The sequence below is a fragment of the Ambystoma mexicanum genome, unplaced genomic scaffold (assembly GCF_040938575.1).
Source record: "Ambystoma mexicanum isolate Mex_15411 unplaced genomic scaffold, UKY_AmexF1_1 Mex_scaf106, whole genome shotgun sequence".
Classification (NCBI taxonomy): Eukaryota; Metazoa; Chordata; class Amphibia; order Caudata; family Ambystomatidae; genus Ambystoma; species Ambystoma mexicanum.
This window is the reverse complement of record NW_027182332.1, coordinates 127884-145871: the sequence shown is the minus strand read 5'-3', so window position 1 is coordinate 145871 and position 17988 is coordinate 127884. Positions and strand designations below refer to the sequence as shown.

At 47.2% G+C, this 17988-nt stretch overlaps 50 non-coding genes and 1 pseudogene across 50 annotated transcripts; all 51 read right to left on the bottom strand.

Annotated features, from left to right (window-relative positions):
- Position 1: 1 nt before the first annotated feature.
- On the bottom strand, positions 2–120 carry LOC138552813 (5S ribosomal RNA). Its single transcript, XR_011296491.1, has one exon. It is a non-coding gene; the product is annotated as a 5S ribosomal RNA (ribosomal RNA).
- A 107-nt stretch (positions 121–227) lies between these two features.
- LOC138553298 (5S ribosomal RNA) lies at positions 228–346 on the bottom strand. The gene has a single exon (XR_011296963.1). It is a non-coding gene; the product is annotated as a 5S ribosomal RNA (ribosomal RNA).
- A 463-nt stretch (positions 347–809) lies between these two features.
- LOC138553297 (5S ribosomal RNA) lies at positions 810–928 on the bottom strand. Its single transcript, XR_011296962.1, has one exon. It is a non-coding gene; the product is annotated as a 5S ribosomal RNA (ribosomal RNA).
- Positions 929–1034: 106 nt separating this feature from the next.
- LOC138552523 (5S ribosomal RNA) lies at positions 1035–1153 on the bottom strand. Its single transcript, XR_011296205.1, has one exon. It is a non-coding gene; the product is annotated as a 5S ribosomal RNA (ribosomal RNA).
- Positions 1154–1259: 106 nt separating this feature from the next.
- On the bottom strand, positions 1260–1378 carry LOC138552812 (5S ribosomal RNA). The gene has a single exon (XR_011296490.1). It is a non-coding gene; the product is annotated as a 5S ribosomal RNA (ribosomal RNA).
- Positions 1379–1485: 107 nt separating this feature from the next.
- Positions 1486–1604, bottom strand: LOC138553296 (5S ribosomal RNA). Its single transcript, XR_011296961.1, has one exon. It is a non-coding gene; the product is annotated as a 5S ribosomal RNA (ribosomal RNA).
- Positions 1605–2067: 463 nt separating this feature from the next.
- LOC138553295 (5S ribosomal RNA) lies at positions 2068–2186 on the bottom strand. The gene has a single exon (XR_011296960.1). It is a non-coding gene; the product is annotated as a 5S ribosomal RNA (ribosomal RNA).
- Positions 2187–2292: 106 nt separating this feature from the next.
- LOC138552522 (5S ribosomal RNA) lies at positions 2293–2411 on the bottom strand. Its single transcript, XR_011296204.1, has one exon. It is a non-coding gene; the product is annotated as a 5S ribosomal RNA (ribosomal RNA).
- A 106-nt stretch (positions 2412–2517) lies between these two features.
- LOC138552810 (5S ribosomal RNA) lies at positions 2518–2636 on the bottom strand. Its single transcript, XR_011296488.1, has one exon. It is a non-coding gene; the product is annotated as a 5S ribosomal RNA (ribosomal RNA).
- A 107-nt stretch (positions 2637–2743) lies between these two features.
- On the bottom strand, positions 2744–2862 carry LOC138553453 (5S ribosomal RNA). The gene has a single exon (XR_011297114.1). It is a non-coding gene; the product is annotated as a 5S ribosomal RNA (ribosomal RNA).
- Positions 2863–3325: 463 nt separating this feature from the next.
- LOC138552750 (5S ribosomal RNA) lies at positions 3326–3444 on the bottom strand. The gene has a single exon (XR_011296428.1). It is a non-coding gene; the product is annotated as a 5S ribosomal RNA (ribosomal RNA).
- A 106-nt stretch (positions 3445–3550) lies between these two features.
- On the bottom strand, positions 3551–3669 carry LOC138553294 (5S ribosomal RNA). Its single transcript, XR_011296959.1, has one exon. It is a non-coding gene; the product is annotated as a 5S ribosomal RNA (ribosomal RNA).
- A 666-nt stretch (positions 3670–4335) lies between these two features.
- LOC138552607 (5S ribosomal RNA) lies at positions 4336–4454 on the bottom strand. The gene has a single exon (XR_011296287.1). It is a non-coding gene; the product is annotated as a 5S ribosomal RNA (ribosomal RNA).
- Positions 4455–4560: 106 nt separating this feature from the next.
- Positions 4561–4679, bottom strand: LOC138553293 (5S ribosomal RNA). The gene has a single exon (XR_011296958.1). It is a non-coding gene; the product is annotated as a 5S ribosomal RNA (ribosomal RNA).
- Positions 4680–4785: 106 nt separating this feature from the next.
- LOC138553292 (5S ribosomal RNA) lies at positions 4786–4904 on the bottom strand. The gene has a single exon (XR_011296957.1). It is a non-coding gene; the product is annotated as a 5S ribosomal RNA (ribosomal RNA).
- A 666-nt stretch (positions 4905–5570) lies between these two features.
- Positions 5571–5689, bottom strand: LOC138553291 (5S ribosomal RNA). Its single transcript, XR_011296956.1, has one exon. It is a non-coding gene; the product is annotated as a 5S ribosomal RNA (ribosomal RNA).
- A 106-nt stretch (positions 5690–5795) lies between these two features.
- On the bottom strand, positions 5796–5914 carry LOC138553290 (5S ribosomal RNA). The gene has a single exon (XR_011296955.1). It is a non-coding gene; the product is annotated as a 5S ribosomal RNA (ribosomal RNA).
- A 106-nt stretch (positions 5915–6020) lies between these two features.
- On the bottom strand, positions 6021–6139 carry LOC138552809 (5S ribosomal RNA). The gene has a single exon (XR_011296487.1). It is a non-coding gene; the product is annotated as a 5S ribosomal RNA (ribosomal RNA).
- Positions 6140–6246: 107 nt separating this feature from the next.
- On the bottom strand, positions 6247–6365 carry LOC138553289 (5S ribosomal RNA). The gene has a single exon (XR_011296954.1). It is a non-coding gene; the product is annotated as a 5S ribosomal RNA (ribosomal RNA).
- Positions 6366–6828: 463 nt separating this feature from the next.
- LOC138553287 (5S ribosomal RNA) lies at positions 6829–6947 on the bottom strand. The gene has a single exon (XR_011296952.1). It is a non-coding gene; the product is annotated as a 5S ribosomal RNA (ribosomal RNA).
- Positions 6948–7053: 106 nt separating this feature from the next.
- LOC138553005 (5S ribosomal RNA) lies at positions 7054–7172 on the bottom strand. Its single transcript, XR_011296682.1, has one exon. It is a non-coding gene; the product is annotated as a 5S ribosomal RNA (ribosomal RNA).
- Positions 7173–7278: 106 nt separating this feature from the next.
- Positions 7279–7397, bottom strand: LOC138552808 (5S ribosomal RNA). The gene has a single exon (XR_011296486.1). It is a non-coding gene; the product is annotated as a 5S ribosomal RNA (ribosomal RNA).
- A 107-nt stretch (positions 7398–7504) lies between these two features.
- LOC138553286 (5S ribosomal RNA) lies at positions 7505–7623 on the bottom strand. The gene has a single exon (XR_011296951.1). It is a non-coding gene; the product is annotated as a 5S ribosomal RNA (ribosomal RNA).
- Positions 7624–8086: 463 nt separating this feature from the next.
- Positions 8087–8205, bottom strand: LOC138553285 (5S ribosomal RNA). The gene has a single exon (XR_011296950.1). It is a non-coding gene; the product is annotated as a 5S ribosomal RNA (ribosomal RNA).
- A 106-nt stretch (positions 8206–8311) lies between these two features.
- LOC138552749 (5S ribosomal RNA) lies at positions 8312–8430 on the bottom strand. The gene has a single exon (XR_011296427.1). It is a non-coding gene; the product is annotated as a 5S ribosomal RNA (ribosomal RNA).
- Positions 8431–8536: 106 nt separating this feature from the next.
- Positions 8537–8655, bottom strand: LOC138553284 (5S ribosomal RNA). The gene has a single exon (XR_011296949.1). It is a non-coding gene; the product is annotated as a 5S ribosomal RNA (ribosomal RNA).
- Positions 8656–9311: 656 nt separating this feature from the next.
- Positions 9312–9430, bottom strand: LOC138553165 (5S ribosomal RNA). The gene has a single exon (XR_011296841.1). It is a non-coding gene; the product is annotated as a 5S ribosomal RNA (ribosomal RNA).
- Positions 9431–9536: 106 nt separating this feature from the next.
- LOC138552617 (5S ribosomal RNA) lies at positions 9537–9655 on the bottom strand. Its single transcript, XR_011296297.1, has one exon. It is a non-coding gene; the product is annotated as a 5S ribosomal RNA (ribosomal RNA).
- A 106-nt stretch (positions 9656–9761) lies between these two features.
- Positions 9762–9880, bottom strand: LOC138553283 (5S ribosomal RNA). Its single transcript, XR_011296948.1, has one exon. It is a non-coding gene; the product is annotated as a 5S ribosomal RNA (ribosomal RNA).
- A 666-nt stretch (positions 9881–10546) lies between these two features.
- Positions 10547–10665, bottom strand: LOC138553282 (5S ribosomal RNA). The gene has a single exon (XR_011296947.1). It is a non-coding gene; the product is annotated as a 5S ribosomal RNA (ribosomal RNA).
- Positions 10666–10771: 106 nt separating this feature from the next.
- Positions 10772–10890, bottom strand: LOC138553281 (5S ribosomal RNA). The gene has a single exon (XR_011296946.1). It is a non-coding gene; the product is annotated as a 5S ribosomal RNA (ribosomal RNA).
- A 106-nt stretch (positions 10891–10996) lies between these two features.
- On the bottom strand, positions 10997–11115 carry LOC138552807 (5S ribosomal RNA). Its single transcript, XR_011296485.1, has one exon. It is a non-coding gene; the product is annotated as a 5S ribosomal RNA (ribosomal RNA).
- Positions 11116–11222: 107 nt separating this feature from the next.
- Positions 11223–11341, bottom strand: LOC138553280 (5S ribosomal RNA). The gene has a single exon (XR_011296945.1). It is a non-coding gene; the product is annotated as a 5S ribosomal RNA (ribosomal RNA).
- Positions 11342–11804: 463 nt separating this feature from the next.
- Positions 11805–11913, bottom strand: LOC138553180 (5S ribosomal RNA; annotated as a pseudogene).
- A 106-nt stretch (positions 11914–12019) lies between these two features.
- On the bottom strand, positions 12020–12138 carry LOC138552521 (5S ribosomal RNA). The gene has a single exon (XR_011296203.1). It is a non-coding gene; the product is annotated as a 5S ribosomal RNA (ribosomal RNA).
- A 106-nt stretch (positions 12139–12244) lies between these two features.
- On the bottom strand, positions 12245–12363 carry LOC138552627 (5S ribosomal RNA). Its single transcript, XR_011296307.1, has one exon. It is a non-coding gene; the product is annotated as a 5S ribosomal RNA (ribosomal RNA).
- A 107-nt stretch (positions 12364–12470) lies between these two features.
- Positions 12471–12589, bottom strand: LOC138553279 (5S ribosomal RNA). The gene has a single exon (XR_011296944.1). It is a non-coding gene; the product is annotated as a 5S ribosomal RNA (ribosomal RNA).
- A 463-nt stretch (positions 12590–13052) lies between these two features.
- LOC138552748 (5S ribosomal RNA) lies at positions 13053–13171 on the bottom strand. Its single transcript, XR_011296426.1, has one exon. It is a non-coding gene; the product is annotated as a 5S ribosomal RNA (ribosomal RNA).
- A 106-nt stretch (positions 13172–13277) lies between these two features.
- LOC138553278 (5S ribosomal RNA) lies at positions 13278–13396 on the bottom strand. Its single transcript, XR_011296943.1, has one exon. It is a non-coding gene; the product is annotated as a 5S ribosomal RNA (ribosomal RNA).
- Positions 13397–14062: 666 nt separating this feature from the next.
- LOC138553276 (5S ribosomal RNA) lies at positions 14063–14181 on the bottom strand. Its single transcript, XR_011296941.1, has one exon. It is a non-coding gene; the product is annotated as a 5S ribosomal RNA (ribosomal RNA).
- A 106-nt stretch (positions 14182–14287) lies between these two features.
- On the bottom strand, positions 14288–14406 carry LOC138553275 (5S ribosomal RNA). The gene has a single exon (XR_011296940.1). It is a non-coding gene; the product is annotated as a 5S ribosomal RNA (ribosomal RNA).
- A 106-nt stretch (positions 14407–14512) lies between these two features.
- LOC138552806 (5S ribosomal RNA) lies at positions 14513–14631 on the bottom strand. The gene has a single exon (XR_011296484.1). It is a non-coding gene; the product is annotated as a 5S ribosomal RNA (ribosomal RNA).
- A 107-nt stretch (positions 14632–14738) lies between these two features.
- Positions 14739–14857, bottom strand: LOC138553274 (5S ribosomal RNA). The gene has a single exon (XR_011296939.1). It is a non-coding gene; the product is annotated as a 5S ribosomal RNA (ribosomal RNA).
- A 463-nt stretch (positions 14858–15320) lies between these two features.
- LOC138553273 (5S ribosomal RNA) lies at positions 15321–15439 on the bottom strand. The gene has a single exon (XR_011296938.1). It is a non-coding gene; the product is annotated as a 5S ribosomal RNA (ribosomal RNA).
- Positions 15440–15545: 106 nt separating this feature from the next.
- LOC138553004 (5S ribosomal RNA) lies at positions 15546–15664 on the bottom strand. Its single transcript, XR_011296681.1, has one exon. It is a non-coding gene; the product is annotated as a 5S ribosomal RNA (ribosomal RNA).
- Positions 15665–15770: 106 nt separating this feature from the next.
- LOC138552805 (5S ribosomal RNA) lies at positions 15771–15889 on the bottom strand. The gene has a single exon (XR_011296483.1). It is a non-coding gene; the product is annotated as a 5S ribosomal RNA (ribosomal RNA).
- Positions 15890–15996: 107 nt separating this feature from the next.
- On the bottom strand, positions 15997–16115 carry LOC138553272 (5S ribosomal RNA). Its single transcript, XR_011296937.1, has one exon. It is a non-coding gene; the product is annotated as a 5S ribosomal RNA (ribosomal RNA).
- Positions 16116–16578: 463 nt separating this feature from the next.
- On the bottom strand, positions 16579–16697 carry LOC138553271 (5S ribosomal RNA). The gene has a single exon (XR_011296936.1). It is a non-coding gene; the product is annotated as a 5S ribosomal RNA (ribosomal RNA).
- A 106-nt stretch (positions 16698–16803) lies between these two features.
- LOC138552747 (5S ribosomal RNA) lies at positions 16804–16922 on the bottom strand. Its single transcript, XR_011296425.1, has one exon. It is a non-coding gene; the product is annotated as a 5S ribosomal RNA (ribosomal RNA).
- Positions 16923–17028: 106 nt separating this feature from the next.
- Positions 17029–17147, bottom strand: LOC138553270 (5S ribosomal RNA). Its single transcript, XR_011296935.1, has one exon. It is a non-coding gene; the product is annotated as a 5S ribosomal RNA (ribosomal RNA).
- A 666-nt stretch (positions 17148–17813) lies between these two features.
- LOC138552606 (5S ribosomal RNA) lies at positions 17814–17932 on the bottom strand. The gene has a single exon (XR_011296286.1). It is a non-coding gene; the product is annotated as a 5S ribosomal RNA (ribosomal RNA).
- Positions 17933–17988: the final 56 nt, after the last annotated feature.

Sequence of the window (17988 nt, the reverse complement as noted above, 5' to 3'; positions counted from 1 at the left end):
AAGCCTACAGCACCTGGTATTCCCATGCGGTCTCCCATCCAGGTACTAACTAGGCCCGACACTGCTTAGCTTCCGAGATCAGACGAGATCAGGCGCATTCAGTGTGGTGTGGCCGTAGGCTCTGGGCCTAGTGAGTTTTGTACTTTTAAGCATCTAGTCGGCTAGACCTTGCAGTTTTGAAAGGCAATTGAGAAATGGCTCACTTCCTGAACTTGGAGCAAAAAAAAAGCCTACAGCACCTGGTATTCCCAGGCGGTCTCCCATCCAGGTACTAACTAGGCCCGACACTGCTTAGCTTCCGAGATCAGACGAGATCGGGCGCATTCAGTGTGGTGTGGCCGTAGGCTCTAGAAATGCTAAGAATATTACTCTTATGCATTTGCATTTAGTAAGCTAAGCCATGCAGCCACTTGCAACATGATACCACGCTCATCGCTCGATCAGGCTCGATCAGGCGAGATATATAAGACTGGTGGGCCCATTCAGGACTCCTATGTCTGGTAGGATAACTTTAATCCATCCATCCTGTTTCTGTTGCAGGGAGGTGGAGAGAACAATCAACACAATAACGGCTTTCTTTCATGCCTCTTGAAGGACTCAATATTCTCTGTACTGCATTACATGTGAAAGTCGATTTATTACCCATGAACACACTACCTGTATGCTAATTATATGTAAATAGGTAGCTCCAGCCCTCATAATGCTGTCCAACATTTCCGCTATAAAACGGGATACAATTATTTTGGAAACATACCAAATTTGAAAAGTAATTGAGAAGTTGCGCAATTACTAATCATGGAGCACAAAATAGCCTACAGCACCTGGTATTCCCAGGCGGTCTCCCATCCAGGTACTAACTAGGCCCGACACTGCTTAGCTTCCGAGATCAGACGAGATCGGGCGCATTCAGTGTGGTGTGGCCGTAGGCTCTGGGCCTAGTGAGTTTTGTACTTTTAAGCATCTAGTCGGCTAGACCTTGCAGTTTTGAAAGGCAATTGAGAAATGGCTCACTTCCTGAACTTGGAGCACAAAAAAGCCTACAGCACCTGATATTCCCAGGCGGTCTCCCATCCAGGTACTAACTAGGCCCGACACTGCTTAGCTTCCGAGATCAGACGAGATCGGGCGCATTCAGTGTGGTGTGGCCGTAGGCTCTGGGCCTAGTGAGTTTTGTACTTTTAAGCATCTAGTCGGCTAGACCTTGCAGTTTTGAAAGGCAATTGAGAAATGGCTCACTTCCTGAACTTGGAGCACAAAAAAGCCTACAGCACCTGGTATTCCCATGCGGTCTCCCATCCAGGTACTAACTAGGCCCGACACTGCTTAGCTTCCGAGATCAGACGAGATCAGGCGCATTCAGTGTGGTGTGGCCGTAGGCTCTGGGCCTAGTGAGTTTTGTACTTTTAAGCATCTAGTCGGCTAGACCTTGCAGTTTTGAAAGGCAATTGAGAAATGGCTCACTTCCTGAACTTGGAGCAAAAAAAAAGCCTACAGCACCTGGTATTCCCAGGCGGTCTCCCATCCAGGTACTAACTAGGCCCGACACTGCTTAGCTTCCGAGATCAGACGAGATCGGGCGCATTCAGTGTGGTGTGGCCGTAGGCTCTAGAAATGCTAAGAATATTACTCTTATGCATTTGCATTTAGTAAGCTAAGCCATGCAGCCACTTGCAACATGATACCACGCTCATCGCTCGATCAGGCTCGATCAGGCGAGATATATAAGACTGGTGGGCCCATTCAGGACTCCTATGTCTGGTAGGATAACTTTAATCCATCCATCCTGTTTCTGTTGCAGGGAGGTGGAGAGAACAATCAACACAATAACGGCTTTCTTTCATGCCTCTTGAAGGACTCAATATTCTCTGTACTGCATTACATGTGAAAGTCGATTTATTACCCATGAACACACTACCTGTATGCTAATTATATGTAAATAGGTAGCTCCAGCCCTCATAATGCTGTCCAACATTTCCGCTATAAAACGGGATACAATTATTTTGGAAACATACCAAATTTGAAAAGTAATTGAGAAGTTGCGCAATTACTAATCATGGAGCACAAAATAGCCTACAGCACCTGGTATTCCCAGGCGGTCTCCCATCCAGGTACTAACTAGGCCCGACACTGCTTAGCTTCCGAGATCAGACGAGATCGGGCGCATTCAGTGTGGTGTGGCCGTAGGCTCTGGGCCTAGTGAGTTTTGTACTTTTAAGCATCTAGTCGGCTAGACCTTGCAGTTTTGAAAGGCAATTGAGAAATGGCTCACTTCCTGAACTTGGAGCACAAAAAAGCCTACAGCACCTGATATTCCCAGGCGGTCTCCCATCCAGGTACTAACTAGGCCCGACACTGCTTAGCTTCCGAGATCAGACGAGATCGGGCGCATTCAGTGTGGTGTGGCCGTAGGCTCTGGGCCTAGTGAGTTTTGTACTTTTAAGCATCTAGTCGGCTAGACCTTGCAGTTTTGAAAGGCAATTGAGAAATGGCTCACTTCCTGAACTTGGAGCACAAAAAAGCCTACAGCACCTGGTATTCCCATGCGGTCTCCCATCCAGGTACTAACTAGGCCCGACACTGCTTAGCTTCCGAGATCAGACGAGATCAGGCGCATTCAGTGTGGTGTGGCCGTAGGCTCTGGGCCTAGTGAGTTTTGTACTTTTAAGCATCTAGTCGGCTAGACCTTGCAGTTTTGAAAGGCAATTGAGAAATGGCTCACTTCCTGAACTTGGAGCAAAAAAAAAGCCTACAGCACCTGGTATTCCCAGGCGGTCTCCCATCCAGGTACTAACTAGGCCCAACACTGCTTAGCTTCCGAGATCAGACGAGATCGGGCGCATTCAGTGTGGTGTGGCCGTAGGCTCTAGAAATGCTAAGAATATTACTCTTATGCATTTGCATTTAGTAAGCTAAGCCATGCAGCCACTTGCAACATGATACCACGCTCATCGCTCGATCAGGCTCGATCAGGCGAGATATATAAGACTGGTGGGCCCATTCAGGACTCCTATGTCTGGTAGGATAACTTTAATCCATCCATCCTGTTTCTGTTGCAGGGAGGTGGAGAGAACAATCAACACAATAACGGCTTTCTTTCATGCCTCTTGAAGGACTCAATATTCTCTGTACTGCATTACATGTGAAAGTCGATTTATTACCCATGAACACACTACCTGTATGCTAATTATATGTAAATAGGTAGCTCCAGCCCTCATAATGTTGTCCAACATTTCCGCTATAAAACGGGATACAATTATTTTGGAAACATACCAAATTTGAAAAGTAATTGAGAAGTTGTGCAATTACTAATCATGGAGCACAAAATAGCCTACAGCACCTGGTATTCCCAGGCGGTCTCCCATCCAGGTACTAACTAGGCCCGACACTGCTTAGCTTCCGAGATCAGACGAGATCGGGCGCATTCAGTGTGGTGTGGCCGTAGGTTCTGGGCCTAGTGAGTTTTGTACTTTTAAGCATCTAGTCGGCTAGACCTTGCAGTTTTGAAAGGCAATTGAGAAATGGCTCACTTCCTGAACTTGGAGCACAAAAAAGCCTACAGCACCTGGTATTCCCAGGCGGTCTCCCATCCAGGTACTAACTAGGCCCGACACTGCTTAGCTTCCGAGATCAGACGAGATCGGGCGCATTCAGTGTGGTGTGGCCGTAGGCTCTGGTCCTAGTGAGTTTTGTACTTTTAAGCATCTAGTCGGCTAGACCTTGCAGTTTTGAAAGGCAATTGAGAAATGGCTCACTTCCTGAACTTGGAGCACAAAAAAGCCTACAGCACCTGGTATTCCCAGGCGGTCTCCCATCCAGGTACTAACTAGGCCCGACACTGCTTAGTGTGGTGTGGCCGTAGGCTCTAGAAATGCTAAGAATATTACTCTTATGCATTTGCATTTAGTAAGCTAAGCCATGCAGCCACTTGCAACATGATACCACGCTCATCGCTCGATCAGCGCTCGATCAGGCTCGATCAGGCGAGATATATAAGACTGGTGGGCCCATTCAGGACTCCTATGTCTGGTAGGATAACTTTAATCCATCCATCCTGTTTCTGTTGCAGGGAGGTGGAGAGAACAATCAACACAATAACGGCTTTCTTTCATGCCTCTTGAAGGACTCAATATTCTCTGTACTGCATTACATGTGAAAGTCGATTTATTACCCATGAACACACTACCTGTATGCTAATTATATGTAAATAGGTAGCTCCAGCCCTCATAATGCTGTCCAACATTTCCGCTATAAAACGGGATACAATTATTTTGGAAACATACCAAATTTGAAAAGTAATTGAGAAGTTGCGCAATTACTAATCATGGAGCACAAAATAGCCTACAGCACCTGGTATTCCCAGGCGGTCTCCCATCCAGGTACTAACTAGGCCCGACACTGCTTAGCTTCCGAGATCATACGAGATCGGGCGCATTCAGTGTGGTGTGGCCGTAGGCTCTGGGCCTAGTGAGTTTTGTACTTTTAAGCATCTAGTCGGCTAGACCTTGCAGTTTTGAAAGGCAATTGAGAAATGGCTCACTTCCTGAACTTGGAGCACAAAAAAGCCTACAGCACCTGGTATTCCCAGGCGGTCTCCCATCCAGGTACTAACTAGGCCCGACACTGCTTAGCTTCCGAGATCAGACGAGATCGGGCGCATTCAGTGTGGTGTGGCCGTAGGCTCTGGGCCTAGTGAGTTTTGTACTTTTAAGCATCTAGTCGGCTAGACCTTGCAGTTTTGAAAGGCAATTGAGAAATGGCTCACTTCCTGAACTTGGAGCACAAAAAAGCCTACAGCACCTGGTATTCCCAGGCGGTCTCCCATCCAGGTACTAACTAGGCCCGACACTGCTTAGCTTCCGAGATCAGACGAGATCGGGCGCATTCAGTGTGGTGTGGCCGTAGGCTCTGGTCCTAGTGAGTTTTGTACTTTTAAGCATCTAGTCGGCTAGACCTTGCAGTTTTGAAAGGCAATTGAGAAATGGCTCACTTCCTGAACTTGGAGCACAAAAAAGCCTACAGCACCTGGTATTCCCAGGCGGTCTCCCATCCAGGTACTAACTAGGCCCGACACTGCTTAGTGTGGTGTGGCCGTAGGCTCTAGAAATGCTAAGAATATTACTCTTATGCATTTGCATTTAGTAAGCTAAGCCATGCAGCCACTTGCAACATGATACCACGCTCATCGCTCGATCAGCGCTCGATCAGGCTCGATCAGGCGAGATATATAAGACTGGTGGGCCCATTCAGGACTCCTATGTCTGGTAGGATAACTTTAATCCATCCATCCTGTTTCTGTTGCAGGGAGGTGGAGAGAACAATCAACACAATAACGGCTTTCTTTCATGCCTCTTGAAGGACTCAATATTCTCTGTACTGCATTACATGTGAAAGTCGATTTATTACCCATGAACACACTACCTGTATGCTAATTATATGTAAATAGGTAGCTCCAGCCCTCATAATGCTGTCCAACATTTCCGCTATAAAACGGGATACAATTATTTTGGAAACATACCAAATTTGAAAAGTAATTGAGAAGTTGCGCAATTACTAATCATGGAGCACAAAATAGCCTACAGCACCTGGTATTCCCAGGCGGTCTCCCATCCAGGTACTAACTAGGCCCGACACTGCTTAGCTTCCGAGATCAGACGAGATCGGGCGCATTCAGTGTGGTGTGGCCGTAGGCTCTGGGCCTAGTGAGTTTTGTACTTTTAAGCATCTAGTCGGCTAGACCTTGCAGTTTTGAAAGGCAATTGAGAAATGGCTCACTTCCTGAACTTGGAGCACAAAAAAGCCTACAGCACCTGGTATTCCCAGGCGGTCTCCCATCCAGGTACTAACTAGGCCCGACACTGCTTAGCTTCCGAGATCAGACGAGATCGGGCGCATTCAGTGTGGTGTGGCCGTAGGCTCTGGGCCTAGTGAGTTTTGTACTTTTAAGCATCTAGTCGGCTAGACCTTGCAGTTTTGAAAGGCAATTGAGAAATGGCTCACTTCCTGAACTTGGAGCACAAAAAAGCCTACAGCACCTGGTATTCCCATGCGGTCTCCCATCCAGGTACTAACTAGGCCCGACACTGCTTAGCTTCCGAGATCAGACGAGATCAGGCGCATTCAGTGTGGTGTGGCCGTAGGCTCTGGGCCTAGTGAGTTTTGTACTTTTAAGCATCTAGTCGGCTAGACCTTGCAGTTTTGAAAGGCAATTGAGAAATGGCTCACTTCCTGAACTTGGAGCAAAAAAAAAGCCTACAGCACCTGGTATTCCCAGGCGGTCTCCCATCCAGGTACTAACTAGGCCCGACACTGCTTAGCTTCCGAGATCAGACGAGATCGGGCGCATTCAGTGTGGTGTGGCCGTAGGCTCTAGAAATGCTAAGAATATTACTCTTATGCATTTGCATTTAGTAAGCTAAGCCATGCAGCCACTTGCAACATGATACCACGCTCATCGCTCGATCAGGCTCGATCAGGCGAGATATATAAGACTGGTGGGCCCATTCAGGACTCCTATGTCTGGTAGGATAACTTTAATCCATCCATCCTGTTTCTGTTGCAGGGAGGTGGAGAGAACAATCAACACAATAACGGCTTTCTTTCATGCCTCTTGAAGGACTCAATATTCTCTGTACTGCATTACATGTGAAAGTCGATTTATTACCCATGAACACACTACCTGTATGCTAATTATATGTAAATAGGTAGCTCCAGCCCTCATAATGCTGTCCAACATTTCCGCTATAAAACGGGATACAATTATTTTGGAAACATACCAAATTTGAAAAGTAATTGAGAAGTTGCGCAATTACTAATCATGGAGCACAAAATAGCCTACAGCACCTGGTATTCCCAGGCGGTCTCCCATCCAGGTACTAACTAGGCCCGACACTGCTTAGCTTCCGAGATCAGACGAGATCGGGCGCATTCAGTGTGGTGTGGCCGTAGGCTCTGGGCCTAGTGAGTTTTGTACTTTTAAGCATCTAGTCGGCTAGACCTTGCAGTTTTGAAAGGCAATTGAGAAATGGCTCACTTCCTGAACTTGGAGCACAAAAAAGCCTACAGCACCTGATATTCCCAGGCGGTCTCCCATCCAGGTACTAACTAGGCCCGCCACTGCTTAGCTTCCGAGATCAGACGAGATCGGGCGCATTCAGTGTGGTGTGGCCGTAGGCTCTGGGCCTAGTGAGTTTTGTACTTTTAAGCATCTAGTCGGCTAGACCTTGCAGTTTTGAAAGGCAATTGAGAAATGGCTCACTTCCTGAACTTGGAGCACAAAAAAGCCTACAGCACCTGGTATTCCCATGCGGTCTCCCATCCAGGTACTAACTAGGCCCGACACTGCTTAGCTTCCGAGATCAGACGAGATCAGGCGCATTCAGTGTGGTGTGGCCGTAGGCTCTGGGCCTAGTGAGTTTTGTACTTTTAAGCATCTAGTCGGCTAGACCTTGCAGTTTTGAAAGGCAATTGAGAAATGGCTCACTTCCTGAACTTGGAGCAAAAAAAAAGCCTACAGCACCTGGTATTCCCAGGCGGTCTCCCATCCAGGTACTAACTAGGCCCGACACTGCTTAGCTTCCGAGATCAGACGAGATCGGGCGCATTCAGTGTGGTGTGGCCGTAGGCTCTAGAAATGCTAAGAATATTACTCTTATGCATTTGCATTTAGTAAGCTAAGCCATGCAGCCACTTGCAACATGATACCACGCTCATCGCTCGATCAGGCTCGATCAGGCGAGATATATAAGACTGGTGGGCCCATTCAGGACTCCTATGTCTGGTAGGATAACTTTAATCCATCCATCCTGTTTCTGTTGCAGGGAGGTGGAGAGAACAATCAACACAATAACGGCTTTCTTTCATGCCTCTTGAAGGACTCAATATTCTCTGTACTGCATTACATGTGAAAGTCGATTTATTACCCATGAACACACTACCTGTATGCTAATTATATGTAAATAGGTAGCTCCAGCCCTCATAATGCTGTCCAACATTTCCGCTATAAAACGGGATACAATTATTTTGGAAACATACCAAATTTGAAAAGTAATTGAGAAGTTGCGCAATTACTAATCATGGAGCACAAAATAGCCTACAGCACCTGGTATTCCCAGGCGGTCTCCCATCCAGGTACTAACTAGGCCCGACACTGCTTAGCTTCCGAGATCAGACGAGATCGGGCGCATTCAGTGTGGTGTGGCCGTAGGCTCTGGGCCTAGTGAGTTTTGTACTTTTAAGCATCTAGTCGGCTAGACCTTGCAGTTTTGAAAGGCAATTGAGAAATGGCTCACTTCCTGAACTTGGAGCACAAAAAAGCCTACAGCACCTGGTATTCCCAGGCGGTCTCCCATCCAGGTACTAACTAGGCCCGACACTGCTTAGCTTCCGAGATCAGACGAGATCGGGCGCATTCAGTGTGGTGTGGCCGTAGGTTCTGGGCCTAGTGAGTTTTGTACTTTTAAGCATCTAGTCGGCTAGACCTTGCAGTTTTGAAAGGCAATTGAGAAATGGCTCACTTCCTGAACTTGGAGCACAAAAAAGCCTACAGCACCTGGTATTCCCAGGCGGTCTCCCATCCAGGTACTAACTAGGCCCGACACTGCTTAGCTTCCGAGATCAGACGAGATCGGGCGCATTCAGTGTGGTGTGGCCGTAGGCTCTGGTCCTAGTGAGTTTTGTACTTTTAAGCATCTAGTCGGCTAGACCTTGCAGTTTTGAAAGGCAATTGAGAAATGGCTCACTTCCTGAACTTGGAGCACAAAAAAGCCTACAGCACCTGGTATTCCCAGGCGGTCTCCCATCCAGGTACTAACTAGGCCCGACACTGCTTAGTGTGGTGTGGCCGTAGGCTCTAGAAATGCTAAGAATATTACTCTTATGCATTTGCATTTAGTAAGCTAAGCCATGCAGCCACTTGCAACATGATACCACGCTCATCGCTCGATCAGCGCTCGATCAGGCGAGATATATAAGACTGGTGGGCCCATTCAGGACTCCTATGTCTGGTAGGATAACTTTAATCCATCCATCCTGTTTCTGTTGCAGGGAGGTGGAGAGAACAATCAACACAATAACGGCTTTCTTTCATGCCTCTTGAAGGACTCAATATTCTCTGTACTGCATTACATGTGAAAGTCGATTTATTACCCATGAACACACTACCTGTATGCTAATTATATGTAAATAGGTAGCTCCAGCCCTCATAATGCTGTCCAACATTTCCGCTATAAAACGGGATACAATTATTTTGGAAACATACCAAATTTGAAAAGTAATTGAGAAGTTGCGCAATTACTAATCATGGAGCACAAAATAGCCTACAGCACCTGGTATTCCCAGGCGGTCTCCCATCCAGGTACTAACTAGGCCCGACACTGCTTAGCTTCTGAGATCATACGAGATCGGGCGCATTCAGTGTGGTGTGGCCGTAGGCTCTGGGCCTAGTGAGTTTTGTACTTTTAAGCATCTAGTCGGCTAGACCTTGCAGTTTTGAAAGGCAATTGAGAAATGGCTCACTTCCTGAACTTGGAGCACAAAAAAGCCTACAGCACCTGGTATTCCCAGGCGGTCTCCCATCCAGGTACTAACTAGGCCCGACACTGCTTAGCTTCCGAGATCAGACGAGATCGGGCACATTCAGTGTGGTGTGGCCGTAGGCTCTGGGCCTAGTGAGTTTTGTACTTTTAAGCATCTAGTCGGCTAGACCTTGCAGTTTTGAAAGGCAATTGAGAAATGGCTCACTTCCTGAACTTGGAGCACAAAAAAGCCTACAGCACCTGGTATTCCCAGGCGGTCTCCCATCCAGGTACTAACTAGGCCCGACACTGCTTAGCTTCCGAGATCAGACGAGATCGGGCGCATTCAGTGTGGTGTGGCCGTAGGCTCTGGTCCTAGTGAGTTTTGTACTTTTAAGCATCTAGTCGGCTAGACCTTGCAGTTTTGAAAGGCAATTGAGAAATGGCTCACTTCCTGAACTTGGAGCACAAAAAAGCCTACAGCACCTGGTATTCCCAGGCGGTCTCCCATCCAGGTACTAACTAGGCCCGACACTGCTTAGTGTGGTGTGGCCGTAGGCTCTAGAAATGCTAAGAATATTACTCTTATGCATTTGCATTTAGTAAGCTAAGCCATGCAGCCACTTGCAACATGATACCACGCTCATCGCTCGATCAGCGCTCGATCAGGCTCGATCAGGCGAGATATATAAGACTGGTGGGCCCATTCAGGACTCCTATGTCTGGTAGGATAACTTTAATCCATCCATCCTGTTTCTGTTGCAGGGAGGTGGAGAGAACAATCAACACAATAACGGCTTTCTTTCATGCCTCTTGAAGGACTCAATATTCTCTGTACTGCATTACATGTGAAAGTCGATTTATTACCCATGAACACACTACCTGTATGCTAATTATATGTAAATAGGTAGCTCCAGCCCTCATAATGCTGTCCAACATTTCCGCTATAAAACGGGATACAATTATTTTGGAAACATACCAAATTTGAAAAGTAATTGAGAAGTTGCGCAATTACTAATCATGGAGCACAAAATAGCCTACAGCACCTGGTATTCCCAGGCGGTCTCCCATCCAGGTACTAACTAGGCCCGACACTGCTTAGCTTCCGAGATCAGACGAGATCGGGCGCATTCAGTGTGGTGTGGCCGTAGGCTCTGGGCCTAGTGAGTTTTGTACTTTTAAGCATCTAGTCGGCTAGACCTTGCAGTTTTGAAAGGCAATTGAGAAATGGCTCACTTCCTGAACTTGGAGCACAAAAAAGCCTACAGCACCTGGTATTCCCAGGCGGTCTCCCATCCAGGTACTAACTAGGCCCGACACTGCTTAGCTTCCGAGATCAGACGAGATCGGGCGCATTCAGTGTGGTGTGGCCGTAGGCTCTGGGCCTAGTGAGTTTTGTACTTTTAAGCATCTAGTCGGCTAGACCTTGCAGTTTTGAAAGGCAATTGAGAAATGGCTCACTTCCTGAACTTGGAGCACAAAAAAGCCTACAGCACCTGGTATTCCCATGCGGTCTCCCATCCAGGTACTAACTAGGCCCGACACTGCTTAGCTTCCGAGATCAGACGAGATCAGGCGCATTCAGTGTGGTGTGGCCGTAGGCTCTGGGCCTAGTGAGTTTTGTACTTTTAAGCATCTAGTCGGCTAGACCTTGCAGTTTTGAAAGGCAATTGAGAAATGGCTCACTTCCTGAACTTGGAGCAAAAAAAAAGCCTACAGCACCTGGTATTCCCAGGCGGTCTCCCATCCAGGTACTAACTAGGCCCGACACTGCTTAGCTTCCGAGATCAGACGAGATCGGGCGCATTCAGTGTGGTGTGGCCGTAGGCTCTAGAAATGCTAAGAATATTACTCTTATGCATTTGCATTTAGTAAGCTAAGCCATGCAGCCACTTGCAACATGATACCACGCTCATCGCTCGATCAGGCTCGATCAGGCGAGATATATAAGACTGGTGGGCCCATTCAGGACTCCTATGTCTGGTAGGATAACTTTAATCCATCCATCCTGTTTCTGTTGCAGGGAGGTGGAGAGAACAATCAACACAATAACGGCTTTCTTTCATGCCTCTTGAAGGACTCAATATTCTCTGTACTGCATTACATGTGAAAGTCGATTTATTACCCATGAACACACTACCTGTATGCTAATTATATGTAAATAGGTAGCTCCAGCCCTCATAATGCTGTCCAACATTTCCGCTATAAAACGGGATACAATTATTTTGGAAACATACCAAATTTGAAAAGTAATTGAGAAGTTGCGCAATTACTAATCATGGAGCACAAAATAGCCTACAGCACCTGGTATTCCCAGGCGGTCTCCCATCCAGGTACTAACTAGGCCCGACACTGCTTAGCTTCCGAGATCGGGCGCATTCAGTGTGGTGTGGCCGTAGGCTCTGGGCCTAGTGAGTTTTGTACTTTTAAGCATCTAGTCGGCTAGACCTTGCAGTTTTGAAAGGCAATTGAGAAATGGCTCACTTCCTGAACTTGGAGCACAAAAAAGCCTACAGCACCTGATATTCCCAGGCGGTCTCCCATCCAGGTACTAACTAGGCCCGACACTGCTTAGCTTCCGAGATCAGACGAGATCGGGCGCATTCAGTGTGGTGTGGCCGTAGGCTCTGGGCCTAGTGAGTTTTGTACTTTTAAGCATCTAGTCGGCTAGACCTTGCAGTTTTGAAAGGCAATTGAGAAATGGCTCACTTCCTGAACTTGGAGCACAAAAAAGCCTACAGCACCTGGTATTCCCATGCGGTCTCCCATCCAGGTACTAACTAGGCCCAACACTGCTTAGCTTCCGAGATCAGACGAGATCAGGCGCATTCAGTGTGGTGTGGCCGTAGGCTCTGGGCCTAGTGAGTTTTGTACTTTTAAGCATCTAGTCGGCTAGACCTTGCAGTTTTGAAAGGCAATTGAGAAATGGCTCACTTCCTGAACTTGGAGCAAAAAAAAAGCCTACAGCACCTGGTATTCCCAGGCGGTCTCCCATCCAGGTACTAACTAGGCCCGACACTGCTTAGCTTCCGAGATCAGACGAGATCGGGCGCATTCAGTGTGGTGTGGCCGTAGGCTCTAGAAATGCTAAGAATATTACTCTTATGCATTTGCATTTAGTAAGCTAAGCCATGCAGCCACTTGCAACATGATACCACGCTCATCGCTCGATCAGGCTCGATCAGGCGAGATATATAAGACTGGTGGGCCCATTCAGGACTCCTATGTCTGGTAGGATAACTTTAATCCATCCATCCTGTTTCTGTTGCAGGGAGGTGGAGAGAACAATCAACACAATAACTGCTTTCTTTCATGCCTCTTGAAGGACTCAATATTCTCTGTACTGCATTACATGTGAAAGTCGATTTATTACCCATGAACACACTACCTGTATGCTAATTATATGTAAATAGGTAGCTCCAGCCCTCATAATGTTGTCCAACATTTCCGCTATAAAACGGGATACAATTATTTTGGAAACATACCAAATTTGAAAAGTAATTGAGAAGTTGTGCAATTACTAATCATGGAGCACAAAATAGCCTACAGCACCTGGTATTCCCAGGCGGTCTCCCATCCAGGTACTAACTAGGCCCGACACTGCTTAGCTTCCGAGATCAGACGAGATCGGGCGCATTCAGTGTGGTGTGGCCGTAGGTTCTGGGCCTAGTGAGTTTTGTACTTTTAAGCATCTAGTCGGCTAGACCTTGCAGTTTTGAAAGGCAATTGAGAAATGGCTCACTTCCTGAACTTGGAGCACAAAAAAGCCTACAGCACCTGGTATTCCCAGGCGGTCTCCCATCCAGGTACTAACTAGGCCCGACACTGCTTAGCTTCCGAGATCAGACGAGATCGGGCGCATTCAGTGTGGTGTGGCCGTAGGCTCTGGTCCTAGTGAGTTTTGTACTTTTAAGCATCTAGTCGGCTAGACCTTGCAGTTTTGAAAGGCAATTGAGAAATGGCTCACTTCCTGAACTTGGAGCACAAAAAAGCCTACAGCACCTGGTATTCCCAGGCGGTCTCCCATCCAGGTACTAACTAGGCCCGACACTGCTTAGTGTGGTGTGGCCGTAGGCTCTAGAAATGCTAAGAATATTACTCTTATGCATTTGCATTTAGTAAGCTAAGCCATGCAGCCACTTGCAACATGATACCACGCTCATCGCTCGATCAGCGCTCGATCAGGCTCGATCAGGCGAGATATATAAGACTGGTGGGCCCATTCAGGACTCCTATGTCTGGTAGGATAACTTTAATCCATCCATCCTGTTTCTGTTGCAGGGAGGTGGAGAGAACAATCAACACAATAACGGCTTTCTTTCATGCCTCTTGAAGGACTCAATATTCTCTGTACTGCATTACATGTGAAAGTCGATTTATTACCCATGAACACACTACCTGTATGCTAATTATATGTAAATAGGTAGCTCCAGCCCTCATAATGCTGTCCAACATTTCCGCTATAAAACGGGATACAATTATTTTGGAAACATACCAAATTTGAAAAGTAATTGAGAAGTTGCGCAATTACTAATCATGGAGCACAAAATAGCCTACAGCACCTGGTATTCCCAGGCGGTCTCCCATCCAGGTACTAACTAGGCCCGACACTGCTTAGCTTCCGAGATCAGACGAGATCGGGCGCATTCAGTGTGGTGTGGCCGTAGGCTCTGGGCCTAGTGAGTTTTGTACTTTTAAGCATCTAGTCGGCTAGACCTTGCAGTTTTGAAAGGCAATTGAGAAATGGCTCACTTCCTGAACTTGGAGCACAAAAAAGCCTACAGCACCTGGTATTCCCAGGCGGTCTCCCATCCAGGTACTAACTAGGCCCGACACTGCTTAGCTTCCGAGATCAGACGAGATCGGGCGCATTCAGTGTGGTGTGGCCGTAGGCTCTGGGCCTAGTGAGTTTTGTACTTTTAAGCATCTAGTCGGCTAGACCTTGCAGTTTTGAAAGGCAATTGAGAAATGGCTCACTTCCTGAACTTGGAGCACAAAAAAGCCTACAGCACCTGGTATTCCCATGCGGTCTCCCATCCAGGTACTAACTAGGCCCGACACTGCTTAGCTTCCGAGATCAGACGAGATCAGGCGCATTCAGTGTGGTGTGGCCGTAGGCTCTGGGCCTAGTGAGTTTTGTACTTTTAAGCATCTAGTCGGCTAGACCTTGCAGTTTTGAAAGGCAATTGAGAAATGGCTCACTTCCTGAACTTGGAGCAAAAAAAAAGCCTACAGCACCTGGTATTCCCAGGCGGTCTCCCATCCAGGTACTAACTAGGCCCGACACTGCTTAGCTTCCGAGATCAGACGAGATCGGGCGCATTCAGTGTGGTGTGGCCGTAGGCTCTAGAAATGCTAAGAATATTACTCTTATGCATTTGCATTTAGTAAGCTAAGCCATGCAGCCACTTGCAACATGATACCACGCTCATCGCTCGATCAGGCTCGATCAGGCGAGATATATAAGACTGGTGGGCCCATTCAGGACTCCTATGTCTGGTAGGATAACTTTAATCCATCCATCCTGTTTCTGTTGCAGGGAGGTGGAGAGAACAATCAACACAATAACGGCTTTCTTTCATGCCTCTTGAAGGACTCAATATTCTCTGTACTGCATTACATGTGAAAGTCGATTTATTACCCATGAACACACTACCTGTATGCTAATTATATGTAAATAGGTAGCTCCAGCCCTCATAATGCTGTCCAACATTTCCGCTATAAAACGGGATACAATTATTTTGGAAACATACCAAATTTGAAAAGTAATTGAGAAGTTGCGCAATTACTAATCATGGAGCACAAAATAGCCTACAGCACCTGGTATTCCCAGGCGGTCTCCCATCCAGGTACTAACTAGGCCCGACACTGCTTAGCTTCCGAGATCAGACGAGATCGGGCGCATTCAGTGTGGTGTGGCCGTAGGCTCTGGGCCTAGTGAGTTTTGTACTTTTAAGCATCTAGTCGGCTAGACCTTGCAGTTTTGAAAGGCAATTGAGAAATGGCTCACTTCCTGAACTTGGAGCACAAAAAAGCCTACAGCACCTGATATTCCCAGGCGGTCTCCCATCCAGGTACTAACTAGGCCCGCCACTGCTTAGCTTCCGAGATCAGACGAGATCGGGCGCATTCAGTGTGGTGTGGCCGTAGGCTCTGGGCCTAGTGAGTTTTGTACTTTTAAGCATCTAGTCGGCTAGACCTTGCAGTTTTGAAAGGCAATTGAGAAATGGCTCACTTCCTGAACTTGGAGCACAAAAAAGCCTACAGCACCTGGTATTCCCATGCGGTCTCCCATCCAGGTACTAACTAGGCCCGACACTGCTTAGCTTCCGAGATCAGACGAGATCAGGCGCATTCAGTGTGGTGTGGCCGTAGGCTCTGGGCCTAGTGAGTTTTGTACTTTTAAGCATCTAGTCGGCTAGACCTTGCAGTTTTGAAAGGCAATTGAGAAATGGCTCACTTCCTGAACTTGGAGCAAAAAAAAAGCCTACAGCACCTGGTATTCCCAGGCGGTCTCCCATCCAGGTACTAACTAGGCCCGACACTGCTTAGCTTCCGAGATCAGACGAGATCGGGCGCATTCAGTGTGGTGTGGCCGTAGGCTCTAGAAATGCTAAGAATATTACTCTTATGCATTTGCATTTAGTAAGCTAAGCCATGCAGCCACTTGCAACATGATACCACGCTCATCGCTCGATCAGGCTCGATCAGGCGAGATATATAAGACTGGTGGGCCCATTCAGGACTCCTATGTCTGGTAGGATAACTTTAATCCATCCATCCTGTTTCTGTTGCAGGGAGGTGGAGAGAACAATCAACACAATAACGGCTTTCTTTCATGCCTCTTGAAGGACTCAATATTCTCTGTACTGCATTACATGTGAAAGTCGATTTATTACCCATGAACACACTACCTGTATGCTAATTATATGTAAATAGGTAGCTCCAGCCCTCATAATGCTGTCCAACATTTCCGCTATAAAACGGGATACAATTATTTTGGAAACATACCAAATTTGAAAAGTAATTGAGAAGTTGCGCAATTACTAATCATGGAGCACAAAATAGCCTACAGCACCTGGTATTCCCAGGCGGTCTCCCATCCAGGTACTAACTAGGCCCGACACTGCTTAGCTTCCGAGATCAGACGAGATCGGGCGCATTCAGTGTGGTGTGGCCGTAGGCTCTGGGCCTAGTGAGTTTTGTACTTTTAAGCATCTAGTCGGCTAGACCTTGCAGTTTTGAAAGGCAATTGAGAAATGGCTCACTTCCTGAACTTGGAGCACAAAAAAGCCTACAGCACCTGGTATTCCCAGGCGGTCTCCCATCCAGGTACTAACTAGGCCCGACACTGCTTAGCTTCCGAGATCAGACGAGATCGGGCGCATTCAGTGTGGTGTGGCCGTAGGTTCTGGGCCTAGTGAGTTTTGTACTTTTAAGCATCTAGTCGGCTAGACCTTGCAGTTTTGAAAGGCAATTGAGAAATGGCTCACTTCCTGAACTTGGAGCACAAAAAAGCCTACAGCACCTGGTATTCCCAGGCGGTCTCCCATCCAGGTACTAACTAGGCCCGACACTGCTTAGCTTCCGAGATCAGACGAGATCGGGCGCATTCAGTGTGGTGTGGCCGTAGGCTCTGGTCCTAGTGAGTTTTGTACTTTTAAGCATCTAGTCGGCTAGACCTTGCAGTTTTGAAAGGCAATTGAGAAATGGCTCACTTCCTGAACTTGGAGCACAAAAAAGCCTACAGCACCTGGTATTCCCAGGCGGTCTCCCATCCAGGTACTAACTAGGCCCGACACTGCTTAGTGTGGTGTGGCCGTAGGCTCTAGAAATGCTAAGAATATTACTCTTATGCATTTGCATTTAGTAAGCTAAGCCATGCAGCCACTTGCAACATGATACCACGCTCATCGCTCGATCAGCGCTCGATCAGGCTCGATCAGGCGAGATATATAAGACTGGTGGGCCCATTCAGGACTCCTATGTCTGGTAGGATAACTTTAATCCATCCATCCTGTTTCTGTTGCAGGGAGGTGGAGAGAACAATCAACACAATAACGGCTTTCTTTCATGCCTCTTGAAGGACTCAATATTCTCTGTACTGCATTACATGTGAAAGTCGATTTATTACCCATGAACACACTACCTGTATGCTAATTATATGTAAATAGGTAGCTCCAGCCCTCATAATGCTGTCCAACATTTCCGCTATAAAACGGGATACAATTATTTTGGAAACATACCAAATTTGAAAAGTAATTGAGAAGTTGCGCAATTACTAATCATGGAGCACAAAATAGCCTACAGCACCTGGTATTCCCAGGCGGTCTCCCATCCAGGTACTAACTAGGCCCGACACTGCTTAGCTTCCGAGATCATACGAGATCGGGCGCATTCAGTGTGGTGTGGCCGTAGGCTCTGGGCCTAGTGAGTTTTGTACTTTTAAGCATCTAGTCGGCTAGACCTTGCAGTT